We start from the raw sequence: 12845 nt of genomic DNA, 5'->3' as shown, positions 1-12845 counted from the left end.
TCCTGATTCTGCCCTACTTAGAGTGCGGGTGATGCCAAGTCTGCAACTGGAGCCAGCTCCCCCGGGAGGCCAGAGAATGGGACACCTTTGCCAGGCCTAACAGATTCTTCAAACTTGGGGCCTCCCACAGGGCGCCCTCATTCTGTCCATGGAGAAGGTGCCTCATCCAAGCCCGAAGCTACCCTTCCTTGCAGGCAATGATGCATGTTCCCAGGTGACAGCAGGAGTTGGAGCCTCCTGCATTCTCTGCGTGAGCCACTAGCTCCCAGGTCGGTCCCGTGTCCTCTGTGTACTGGCAGCCGTGACAGCTTGCAGGAGGCCAGGGAGCTGTGACTTTCCAGAACACCGCAAAGGTGTCAGGTGCAACGGGGCTCTCCCCTACTCTACCTTGCCATGGCCAAATCCAAAACAGTCCTTGGTGTGGATGCCAGCGCAGGCTGAAAGGGCGGAACCCCAGGACCCGGGGTAGCGTGGATACCCCATGTTCGTCAGCCCTGGATCTGGGACAAGCGCCTTAGCTCTGGGTCCCTTGCACCAGCTCTGCCCTTTGAAATCGTAAGCAGTGCAGGCTGGGCCCTAAGAGTTCTGTGAGGTCTTGGATTAGTCACATGGGAGAGACTGAGCAAGCTGTGCCCCTGGTCAGCCTGGGCTGCACTTGGGGCTGAGACTGTATGGTGGCTCCGCCCATGGCCAAGGCCATCGAAGCTTGCGACACCTGAGCGCTAGGCTGTGTGTTCCACCCCACTGGCAGGCTGTGTGACCTTGAGCAAGTCACCTAGTGTCTCTGGTCTGATCCTCCTCTTCTATTAGAGTGCTCCACATACTCACTCCACCTTGCGGGTCTCCCTGGTCCACGCCTGCCCTATGCAATTCCTGCTTTGTCTCCGGGCCCCACTAAGCTGCGTCTCTCTGCAGACAGGGAGGCGACACTCAGCATCAGTGCTTGGGGATGCTGGGGGATTGACTGCAGGTTGTTTTACAGAGGCTTGCACAGGTTGCATCTTGCTGAGTCACACAGTTGATTAAGGCGTGGGGTTAAGACAAGGCCTCAGACTTTTTTTTTTAAGGATTATTAACTTGAAAGACAGAGTTAGAAGAGAGATTCACAGAGATACTCCTTTTTTGTTTTTAAATATTTATTCTATTTTTAATTAAAAGAGCTACAAAGAGAAGTGACAGAGAGGTCTTCCATTCACCAGTTCACTCTCCAAATGGCCTCAGTGACTGAAGCTGAGTCAATCAAAAGCCAGGAACCAGGGGCCTTCTCTGGATCTCCAACATGGGTGTAGGGGCCAAGGTCTTGAGCCATCCTCTGCTGCCTTCCCAGGCCATAAGCAGGGAGCTGGACCAATATGGAGCAAACAGGACATGAATCAGCACCCATATAGAAAGCTTTTGCTGCGGGTGGAGGCTTAGCCATGACACTGTCCTCCCCTCCCCCCCAAACTTTTTTTTAAGATTTGTTTTATTTTTGAGAGAGATCTTACATTAGCTGACTCACTTCCCAAATGACCACAATGGCTAGGTTGAAATCAAGAACCTGGAACTCCTTCTAGTTTTCCCATGTGAATGGCAAGGGCCCAAACATTTGGGCCATCTTCCACTGTTTTCCCAGGCTGCTTTCCACCAACAGGGAAGTGGATCAGAAGTGGAGCAGCTGGGTCTCAAACCAGCATCCCTAAGTAACGTAAGCATCAGCGACACTGTCAGCCCTGGAGCTGAGTCCTACCGTTCTCAATGCCCTGCTGTTTCTGAGCTGCCATGGGCCGCCAGGAAAGGATGTGTGCTGAGCGGCTTACAGAGCGACAGAGTGCCAGAAAACTTGGTGCACCCCGAAATGGCCATGGCTTCACATAGCCGTGCTTTCTTTCCAGGTCCCAAGACTTTATGAACCACCTGTTTGCCATAGACAAGTTGGATTTGTGTTTCTATGACAAAATCCCCAGGCGGGTTCCTAATGAGGAAGTTGCTTAGCTTGGTCCCAGAGGGCCTGGGGCCTGCTGCCTTTGCTGGCTCAGTTCCCCTGAGGGCCCTCTTGGCTGTGACACACCTTGGCACATGGTGATGGTGGGAGTGTATGCTGGACAGTGACCACTGTGCATACAGGCAGTAAGGCCGAGAGACTGCCACGGTCCCTTCCCAGGGTTGACCCGAGGAGCATCCCCCGCACCCCACCTCTTAAAACTTTCATCAACTGCATACTGAGGTCCATGCTGCCAACATACAAGTCCATGGAGGACAAACCACATGCAAATCTCAGCCCAGCCCCATGACTGCAGTTTCGCCCTCTCCCTCAACGTGTTCATTGACCACACCCAGATGGGTATCAGATGGGCAGCTGGGACTTCCTGTCAACAAACTGTATCTGTTGGTTTCCCATCTCTCCATCTGCCCCCATAACTGCTGTCCTTCCAGGCTGGCCCTTCTTCCCAAGTGCACGGTCGCCATTAGAAGGAGCTTGCCACAGTCTTGGCTTGCTGGGCCTAGATCAGCGCTAGGAGCTTAGTGGTATCATGAACTTGAATCACAAAGGTCTAATCTGAATTCTTTGTCAGTGTCTGGGCACCAGGAACTCAGGTGATTGCACAAGACAGTCCCTCCCACCTCCAAGGGTTCCAATTTCATCAGTGGAGACCAAGCACAAGTGAGCGAGATGACCACGCCAGGCACCATCACCTTGTGTCCAATGCCTTGGCTGGAGAAGCAGGTGGTGCAGGGCAGTGAGTCACTTGATGAGGGTGGCGAGGGAAGGCTCGTCTGCAGAAGTGACCAAGCAAGGAGCTGGACTTGTAGGACACTGAGAGACTAACTGCAGTGGGTGAAGTTGCTGCCTGTGATGCTGGGCCCGGTACAGGAGTGCTGGGACCACTTCTGCTCCAGCTTCCTGGGAAGGCACCAGACGGTAACTCAAGTACTTGGGTCCCTGCCACACACGTGGGAGACCTGGGTGGAGTCTCTGGTTCCTGGATTTGGCTTGACCCAGTGCCCACTTAATTGTCATGGTCCTTTGGAGAGTGAATCAATGGATGGAAGGATTTGATCTCTCTGGCTCTCCCTGTCTGTCACACTGTCTTTCAAAAAAAAAAAAAAAAGTCAATCTCAAGGCCTGGCACAGTAGCCTAGTAGTTAAAGTCCTTGCCTTGCACACGCTGGAATCCCATATGGGCACTGGTTCTAATCCCAGCAGCCCTATTTTCCATCCAGCTCCCTGTTTGTGGCCTGGGAAGCAGTAGAGATTGGCCCAAAGCCTTGGGATCCTGCACCTGCTTGGGAGACCTGGAGAAAGCTCCTGGCTCCTGGCTCCAAATTGGCTCAGCTCTGGCTGTTGTGGACATTTGTGGAGCAACTCATTGGATGGAAGATCTTCTCTGTCTCTCCTTCTTTCTGTGTCTAACTTTCCAATAAAAATAAAATAAATCTTTTTTAAAAACCTATCTTACGGGCCTGGTGCGGTGGCGCAAGTGGTTTAGGTCCTCACCTTGCACGCCCGGGATCCCATATGGGCGCCAGTTCTAATCCCGGCAGCCCCGCTTCCCTTCCAGCTCCCTGCCCATGGCCCGGGAAAGCAGTCGAGGACAGCCCAAAGCCTTGGGACCCTGCACCCACGTGGGAGACCTGGAAGAGGCTCCTGGCTTCGGATTGGCATAGTATTGACCGTTGCGCTCACTTGGGGAGTGAATCATCGGATGGAAGATCTTCCTCTCTGTCTTTCCTCTCTGTATATCCGCCTTTCCAATAAAAAAAAATAACAATAAAAATAAATCTTTAAAAAAAAAAAAACCTATCTTAGGGCCTGGCACGATGGTGTAGTGGTTAAAGTCCTCGCCTTGAATGCGCTAGGAGCCCATATAGGCTCTGGTTCTAATCCCAGCAGCCCTGCTTCCCATCCAGCTCCCTGCTGTGGCCTGGGAAAGCAGTCAAGGATGGCCCAAAGCCTTGGAATCCTGCACCTGCATGGGAGACCCAGAGGAGTTCCTGGCTCCTGGCTTTGGATTGGCTCAGCTCCAGCTGTTGCGCTGACTTGGGGAGTGAATCATGGGACTGAAGATCTTTGTCTCTGCCTCTCCTTCTCTCTGTCTATCCACCTTTCCAATAAAAATAGATAAACCTTTAAAAAACCAAACCTGTCTTAGACAAAATAACACAGAGGAAGGTGTCAGGGATGTCAAGTGGTCTGCAGGCACAGTCATGCTTTGGCTGCCACGAGAGTCAGTTTTACTGGGCCTAGTAGGGAAACTGTGGGCACTCTTCTGCTAGGCTGCGGTTCCTGCTAGTATGCATGAGAGCCGGGGCTGGGGGGTGCCAGTCTAGTTAAGGCAGCAGCACCCATCAACATACGTGTGCACTAGTCCATGAGGTGGTGTGGGCTGAGCTAGGCTGCAATACACATAGGTGTATATGAGGGCCTGATTAAGATGCAGTATGGACTGGACTAGTCTGCTGTACATATTGGCACAGGAAGGAACTGAGGCCAGGGTGGGCTTGGTAGGGGTCATTGCGGGTCATTGGGGGTCACCCCAACTAGGTTGCAGTTCCTGCTGGTGGATGTAAGGGCCAGGTCTGTAGCAGATTGGGTTGGGCTGGGCCACAGCACCTGTTGGTTTGAGGGGAACATGGGGCTGGAGACATAACTGACCAGGCAACTACATTCACCAGTGTGTGCATAGGCTGGTGACGACTTGAACTGGACCCTGAACTGGCTGGCACCTATCCGAGTCGGGTCTGGGGCCACCCCAGGTGAAGTTTCTTAGGGTGCTCCCCAACTAGACTACTGAACTCAAAACTCCAGCCACAGGGAAAATGGTAGGATTTGTGGTGCAGCCTTGGAATGCATGTGTTGGGACTGCTGGTGCCAGTGAATGGCACGTCCAGGTGTATAAGTGGGAATGTGATGGCCAGCTCATTTGTGCCTGCAGAGGATGCCAAGTGCCGTGTCAAAAGATGGAGAACAGAACGGGTTAGACAACTGTCCTGGCCAAGATTTGGCAACAAGTGTCGGTGATTGGCTGTACTGGGATAGACTGTCAGCCAATGGCCCTTGGAAGGATTTTCTCAACCTTGTAGCAATGAAACCAACAGCATCTCGGAACTGTGAAAACTACTCAAGCAGTGCCCTTGGAACATTCTTTTCCATATCAGGTTTTCTGAGATAACATCAAGTGGACAGCCCCCATCCCCGGTACTTATATAGTTTGGCAACTGGGAACAGCCAAATTAGAAGCATTTGTCTTACTGACGTCGCCTGTGCCTCGACCTCCCCACCCTATTCCGTGGTCCTCCTGTACCTGTATTCTTGTCAACTGTGTAAAAAACATTTTTAAAAAATAATAAAACAAAAAACCTATGAGAGAGTTCATCTAGTGTGTCCACTGGACTGGGCTAAGGGCTGCCCAGAGAGCAGGCAAAGCATCAGGTTCAGGTGCTTCCGGAAGAGCTCTGCCCTTGACCCTGCAGCCTGAATAATGCAGGTGCAGTCTTCCCTTCATCTTCTCCAGCTCAGACACCAAGGCCCCTGGCTGCTGGGCTTCAGGACATGACCTGAGGCTTGCATTCCAGCTTTCCCAGGTCTCCAGCTGGCTGACCTGGGGACCTTGGGCCAACCCCACGCTGTGAATCTGCGTCTGGGTCCTGCCACCTTTACCTGGCGAGAACCTGACACTGGCAGCCCTGCAGCTCCTGCTCCCGGGAACTTGGCTGAGCTGAAGTCCAGGTCGCCTCTATTGCTGGAAGACATGTTCTCATCTGAGGTGCGTGTAAGCAAAGCTGAGTCACTTCCCTTTTTGTGTGGGATTGTGACACAGCACACATGCTACGAATTGCTCCTCAGTTAGCCACCGACACGTGGTGTTGGGTGTGTTTCTGCAGAACAGTGCCCCCACACCCATGGCCAGGATGCCTCAGCCACCCACCCCCAAATGCTGGCCCCAGCCCCACCCTGTGCACGACAATTTCTGATTCCTCCTCCACAGCCCTGGCCACCGCTGTTCTCCTTTCTGCCCCTAGAAGTGTGCCTGCCTCCGTAGCCCCTATGGGTAGACACAGATGGCAAGCATTCGTAGATTCTGCCGACCACCCGTGAAAAACACTGGGTGAGTACAAACAAGCCTTTATTAAACAAAGGAAAATTCACTCCTAGGATCTTCCCAAGCACCACGGAGAGGCAAGAGGGGACAGACGGGACCACAGACAGAATCGCAGGCAAGGAAATAGAGCAAGGTGAGCTGCAAGAACAAAAGCTTTATACCCCTTTTGACATAGGTACTGGCTCTGGTCTTACCTGGGCCCTACTATGGTAAGGAATGTTGGCCCTCATCCATCATCTATTAGCCATGAGAGGTGCCACATTCCTGGGTGAAGTCAGAGCGAGTGCCTGCCTAGGGGTCTGCTCCACCCGTTCCCATAGCAACCATCAAGCATCTGCTTATGTCGGACTTCCCTGAGTGAGGCTTTGTCCTGTTCATCCATGTTCTTGCATGGGTGAGAGTCTCCTTCCTTTTAAGGTGGAATGGTATTGCACTGTGTGTTAGTTATTTAAAAAGGGTTAGAGTTCTAGTTCTAATTCATACGATATTACTGTATTTTACGCACAGCTAATTCCCTCAACCTGGTTCTTTACCGTAAGCTGAAAACACCAGACGCAACGATGTATCTTAGGAGGTTTATTCCAGCGGGGCAGGAAAAGGGGAAAGGGAAGGTGGGGAAGGGAGGCCAGAAGGAGAGAGAGGGAGAAGAGAATGAGCAAAGAACAGAGCCGCACCTGGGGGCCTTTTTGTCTGCCAGGTGTGGGAACAAGGATTGGGAGGGATTGAGGTCAAGGCCCCAGGGGATTGGTGCCTGCAGGTGAATGCCTGGGGATGATTGGTGAGTGGGCGGGGTCGGGGAAGGGGCTGGAAGATTGGGGGCGGGATTCTCAGGTGGAATGCCAGGTTACATCTGATTGGTGGATGGCTGGACTGGCGCGAATTCGTGAGCTGTGAGGAAGAAGGAATGGCACCGGGTCCAGGGTGGGATATTGGAATAACTCCTCACACTGTGGCTATAGCACATTTTAAAAAAAGATTTATTTATTTATTTTAATTTGAAAGGGAGAGTTAAAGAATAAGGTTAACTCCCCCAAAAAGCCACAATGACTGCAGCTGGACTGATTCACAGTCAGGACCCCGGAGCTTCGTTCTGGTCTCCCACGTGAGTACAGGGTCCCCAAGAGTTGAGTCATCCTCTGTTGCCTTCCCAGGCCGTTAGCAGGGAGCAGAGTAGGAAGTGGAGCAGCCGGCTGAGTCTGTCTGGGAGGGGGTCCCAGGAGGCCCAGGGAGGCAGGGAAGTTCAGACATGGTAAAGGGTGGGGTTCTGGGGCTCAACTTGGCTGGGAATCCTGCTGTGGAGGGGTGAGGGGGCCATGTGTTTATCCTCCGATTCCGAGTCCGTGGCTCAGGGTCCTGCCTGTGTTCTTGGAGACTGCATGTTCCGTGAGCCAGAGATGCGTTCACCAAGGCTGTGGGGAGACCCCATGGCCGGCACGGCAGGAGTCCAGCCATGACTTCCAGGGCTGGCTGGGGAGACATGGGGTGGGGTGGGGGCAGGTTTCTGACGACACGTGATGGGGAAGTTTATCAGCCCTAGGCGGTGCAGCAGGAACCCCACAGCCTCAGCCCTGGTTTGCAGGGTTGGTGTGATGCTGAGAAGCCCAGATGAGCGCAGGCTCAAGTTTAATATTTCAAAGCACAGTCTATCCCCGGTAGTATTTGCAGGCTCTTTCGCCACACCGTGCCCCTGCCGGCCTTGTCACTGGTGCACATGCTGTGCCTGCTGGGGTAGATTTACTCCCAACGTCAGCTGCCCACGCGGCCCTCCCTGGCACCCTCCCCAGGCCTTGCTGATCTCTCTCTGCCTCCTTGTGCCCTGGGTGTACCGGGGAGGGTGTCTGTTTACCAGTGTCTTTGCTGCCCGGCCCCAGCAGGACAGTAAATTCGGAGCGAGTGGCAAAGGGCATTGTAGCAGCCCAGACCTTCTTGCTTCCTTGGTGCAGAGCCTCGCAGCAGCAAAGTCAATGAACTTGATTCCCAGAACCTGTGCTCTTGAGCCTGGCAGGCTTTTGTTGAGTCAACACTGTCTGTGAATTTGACACTGGGTCTTCCCTTCAGAGTGTGGCTGACTGTGAAGTCTGGTTGGTTTGTTGAAGTGGAAGTGCAAGTTTATTTCCTGTTCTCTGGAGTTGCAAATGCACCTCTCAGTTTAGGGGGGACCTACTTGGGACCTGCTTCCTCCTCTGGGAGTCTGGCTTGTCCTGGCTGCTCCCTCGGTTCCTAGGACGGCCCGGGGCTGTTTTTCCCTCCAGCCCGGCACCTCCACACTGAGTGGAGGGTGGGGACGAGAGGGTGGTCCCCCAGTCATCTCAGACAAGCCTGGGGTTGGCAGCACCTCTTAGGGATGAGCCAGTCTCTCTGCCGAGAAGCCGAACTGGCATCCACGCTGGCTGTTAAGGGCACACAGGGATTTGGCCCCCATCTGTGTCCTCCTGGGCACCTGTGAGTCACAGGTCACATGGCTGTCCTCAGATCTTCAGAAACGTCTTGTTCCTGGGTAGCAGAGTGGGACCCAAGTCGCGGATCCTGCGTGAAGAAGGGTGGCTGGGAACAGAGCTGTAGCAGGTGCATGTGTCCCTTCCAGCCTCAGCGAGGAGAGGGGGAGTGTCCACCTCTTAGAGCTGATCCCACATCTGGGGTGCACTGGGGTGCAAGCAGTGAAACAAACAAAGCTGCTCAGTCGGCCTCAGGGCTGATTTAATTAAACGACTGGATTAAAAAGATACGTACGTATTTGAAAATCAGTAACGCAAAGAGGGAGACGACAGAGAGAGATCGGCCCATCACTGATCCACTGCCCAAATGATCACAACAGTGTGGACTGAACCAGACTGAAGCCAGGAACCAGGAACTTCACCCTGCTCTCCTACATGGTTGACAGAGGGCACAAGCACTTAGGCTGTCTTCTACTGCTTTTCCCAGCCTATCAGTGGGGAGCTGTATTGGAAGAGGAGCAGCCAAGACTCGAACCGGGGCCCCTACGGGATACAGGCAGGGATTTAACTCACTATGCCATGATACTTGATACTGTCCCCCTGAGTTCTGGATTTTAAAAAAATTATTTAAAAAATCTGAAACTGCAACCTACAGGCCTGTTTTGGTGTCACTGCTGGGATGGTTTTTATATTTTCAAGTAGCAGAGGAAAAAGAAGGTAAAAGAAGAATATTTCATGACTTGTAGAAAGTTTAGAAATTCAGGGGTTGGCATGGTGGCATAGAAGGCTGATCCTCTGCCCTGTGGCACCCATATCCCCTCTGGGTGCCTGTTCATGTCTCGGTTGCTCCAATATTTATTCACTGCACATCTGCCAAGAGGGTGCACTGAAAAATGAACATAAGAACAGGTTGCTTGGCTGCCGGTGGAGGCGCCATGCTCTCATTCCCCAGATCCCAACCTCACCAGAGCCAAGACCTGAGAGGGGACGTGGCGGTCACAGCCCGCTGGAACCCCAGGCACTTCTGGACCATTGCTGCACATGGCAGGCTCTGACACCAGGAAGTGACAGTCACCAGGCTGGCTCAGCTGGGACACATGCACACCTCATGGAAACGTCACTGCCTGATCCTCAGAGCTGGAGACGCTGGGTCACCTGGCTGGCCTGCTAGCCACTCCCCCAGTTTTGCAGGTTGTGGGGGCTTATTCTCTGGAAACTTATGTCTTAGGGTCCCGGGGGCTGGAGGCCTGAGGGGACTGGTTTCTGGTGAAAGCCATCTGGGCTCGCAGGTGGCTGTCTTCTCCGGAGACTGCATGTGGCTGGGACTGGGCGTGGACAGCAGTCCTACTAATTAAGGTCCCGCCCATATAGCCTCGTTCCCCCTTCTTGTTGGGGACCCACCTGGCACCAGTGATGGGAGGGTCTTTCCTTCCCAGCCTGGTACTCCCCAACCCCTCAGTCCCAGTGACCCCTTGTGCATTTTGCTTTTGCTTTTCAGCAAACTTCTCCATTTCAGGATCATGTTGGATTTACACAAAGGTTGCAAAGACAATTGGCAGGTGCTATTGTCTAATTCTGTCAGTTTTCCATTGTTTACACCTGACCATGGCTGTTTGTTACATCCAGGGACCCAGTGTCTCCTCAGTTAGTGCTTTGGACACATCTCCATAGGCTGTGCCTGCTGGGGTCCATGCAGTAGGTGTGGATGACACGAAGTGTGAAGAGAACAGCTCTCCTGCTTGGCAGGGCCCGGGGAGCTTCCAGCTGTTTGGCAGGGCCCGGCAAATTTCTCTCTGACCTCCTTGACGCAGTCTCACCCCCTGTTTGCATGGACACTCAAGCACCCCACTAAGAATTCCATAATCTATTGAGGCATTGTTTGCCCCTGTGAGATGGCTTTTGCAACCGATGTGAGCTTGAGAGTTAATGTTGCTGATGTCTTGGTGAGTGGGCCTTTGACAATTTACACACAGGAGGACAATTAAGCCCATGCCATTTCTGGACACCTTATTGTGTGCTAACCATTGCCTCAGAATCTGGCCCAGATGTGTAGCACACCTTCTGGGAAAGGGCCTGATAAATATCCTAAATATTAATGCAAGTGAGGGGAGTGAGAGCTGAAACTGCTATGGCAATAAGTATAGTCATTGTTATCTCAAAGGCTAGCCTGTCTTTGTAATTTTTTTGGAGCATAGGAAATGTAACTGTTTTAGCCTCTTTTATAATTTTTAGCTAAAGGAATTAAGGATGCTTTTACTAAGGAAATATGCTTTTAATTATTGTTTTATTGTTTATGGGGTTGTAGAGCCTATAGTTGTAGGGGAATTTAATATTTAAAACTTTTGCCTTGGATTTTACTTTTTTTCCCTTGTAACCTATTTTCCCATTGGGAAAATTGTAGAAATAGAAATGTGGTAGGAATGTACTACTGATTAGCAGGTAATCGCATGTGCCTTGGCCTTGGAGTCCTGGCTGTCGCTCCAAGGCTACTGTTGAAGAATGAATAATGGCTTGCTTTGGAGAATATGAGTACAGTATTTTGCAGAATTAGCTTTAGGGGCACCTGCTTAGCCCTGAAGTGCAGACGGAGTGACCAAATGTCTGTACATGCCCCCTTAGTCTTGAAGTAAAAATAGAACAATTAGTTGTTTGTGTAGAAGCTTACAATGTGTCTGAGTAAATAAAAAGGACAGTTTCTTCTTGAGCTGTGGCAAGAGGGCACCAAGTGACAATGTCCGTGTCTTTCTTTATCGCTGACTCCACGCACCCTTCCCGAGCTCCGGACTTAGCTGGAGCCAGACTCTGGCATGTGCCGAAGGTCTTTTTTTCTGCCCAGGACGTCGGAAAGCATCCACTGGCTGTCATCTTGGACTCCTCCCGGCTGGGGCTTCTCGTGTTTGGAGGAAGGCTGGTGGGCTTCTGTTGGGTGTCCCTTATGGGGATCCCGTGATACTCATGGCAGAAAGACTTTGAGGTGTAGTGCCCTTCCTGCCCAGCACATCGAGGGCATCTACGGCAGGGTGGCTTATCACCAAAGATGCTCACCTCTGTCGCCTGGCCTAACAGTTCCTCTTGTCCTCTGTTCTCCTTTGCACACTGCCGATGCAGCCCACACGCCTGGGGCAGGGAGACAAGCTTCCTCCTAGAAGTGTCCCTGTGTGTGCAAATGCTCAGGACTCCCTTGGGAAGGTACATGTATACACACTCAATCCTGCCTGTCAGTGTGGACCCACGGAGGTGGATTCTGTGCCTCTGGTTGCTGCCTGCCATTACACTGCTTATCTTGTCGCTCACCTTGGTCCGTGTGAGGCCCATGGAAGTGTGCGCAGCTGGTCAGGCATCTCTTTGTCATGGTCCATCATTGTGTGCTCCGGCCAGCAGAGCCAGTAATGTGGACACAGTGAGGGTTTGGGGATGAAGCACCGACAGGAGACCAGTGATGGTGGAAGTCTCTGTGAAGTCTCGCTTTATTGTGCCTTCACCTCTCCTTATATACTCTTCCGCCCACATCCTCATTTAGCAGGATATTGAATACAGATGAGTCCAATCAGTGTAGGTGTTTTTAGCCACAAGCCCAGTTCCTGTTCCTGCCCAGGCCAACGAGCACTATTCAACTCCTTAGCCCACAACAATTGTGTATTTCTTTTTTCTTTAAAAGGATTTAGTTTTTTTTTTTTTTGAAGGGCAGAGTTACAGAGTTACAGAAAAAGGGGAGACAGGTAGATAGATAGATAGATAGATAGATAGATAGATAGATAGATAGATAGATAGAGAATCCTTTGTTCACTGGCTTACTCCCCAAATGGCTATAAAAGCTGGAGCTGGGCTGATCTGAAGCCAAGGAGCCAGGACCTCTTGTGGGTCTCCCACAAAGGTGTCTGAGTCCAAGCACTTGGGTCATGTGCTTCCCGGGCCATTAGCAGAATGCTCAATTTGAAGTGGAGCTGCTGGGACTCAAAACAGAGTCCACGAGGGATGCTGGCGCAGCAGGTAGAAGCTTAGCCTTGTATCTCACAGTGCCAACACCCATTGGTTTTTGTCTCAGGAGTCTCCTGACTCCCTGGTGCAGCCTTCCTGTGCTCTGGAATCAGCATTATTCAAGAGAATCCTGTTTCCCTCTAGTGGGGAGAAGGAGAGGGAGGGTAGGAAGCAATGGTGATTAGGTCCTTGCTACACATGTGGGAGATCAGGATTGGGCTCTTGCCCCTGTCATGCGGGGAATGAGCTAACAAATGGGAACTCTCTCTGTCCTCCTCTTGAATCAATAAACTTAAAAACAAGTGTTTGGAGTCCAGGTAAGTGCTCAGAAGTGCAGGTGACTGAATCT

The sequence above is a fragment of the Ochotona curzoniae genome, unplaced genomic scaffold (assembly GCF_017591425.1).
Source record: "Ochotona curzoniae isolate NIBS_2020 unplaced genomic scaffold, NIBS_Ocur_1.0 contig_4792, whole genome shotgun sequence".
NCBI classification, from domain to species: Eukaryota; Metazoa; Chordata; class Mammalia; order Lagomorpha; family Ochotonidae; genus Ochotona; species Ochotona curzoniae.
Note: the sequence above shows the minus strand (reverse complement) of the source record.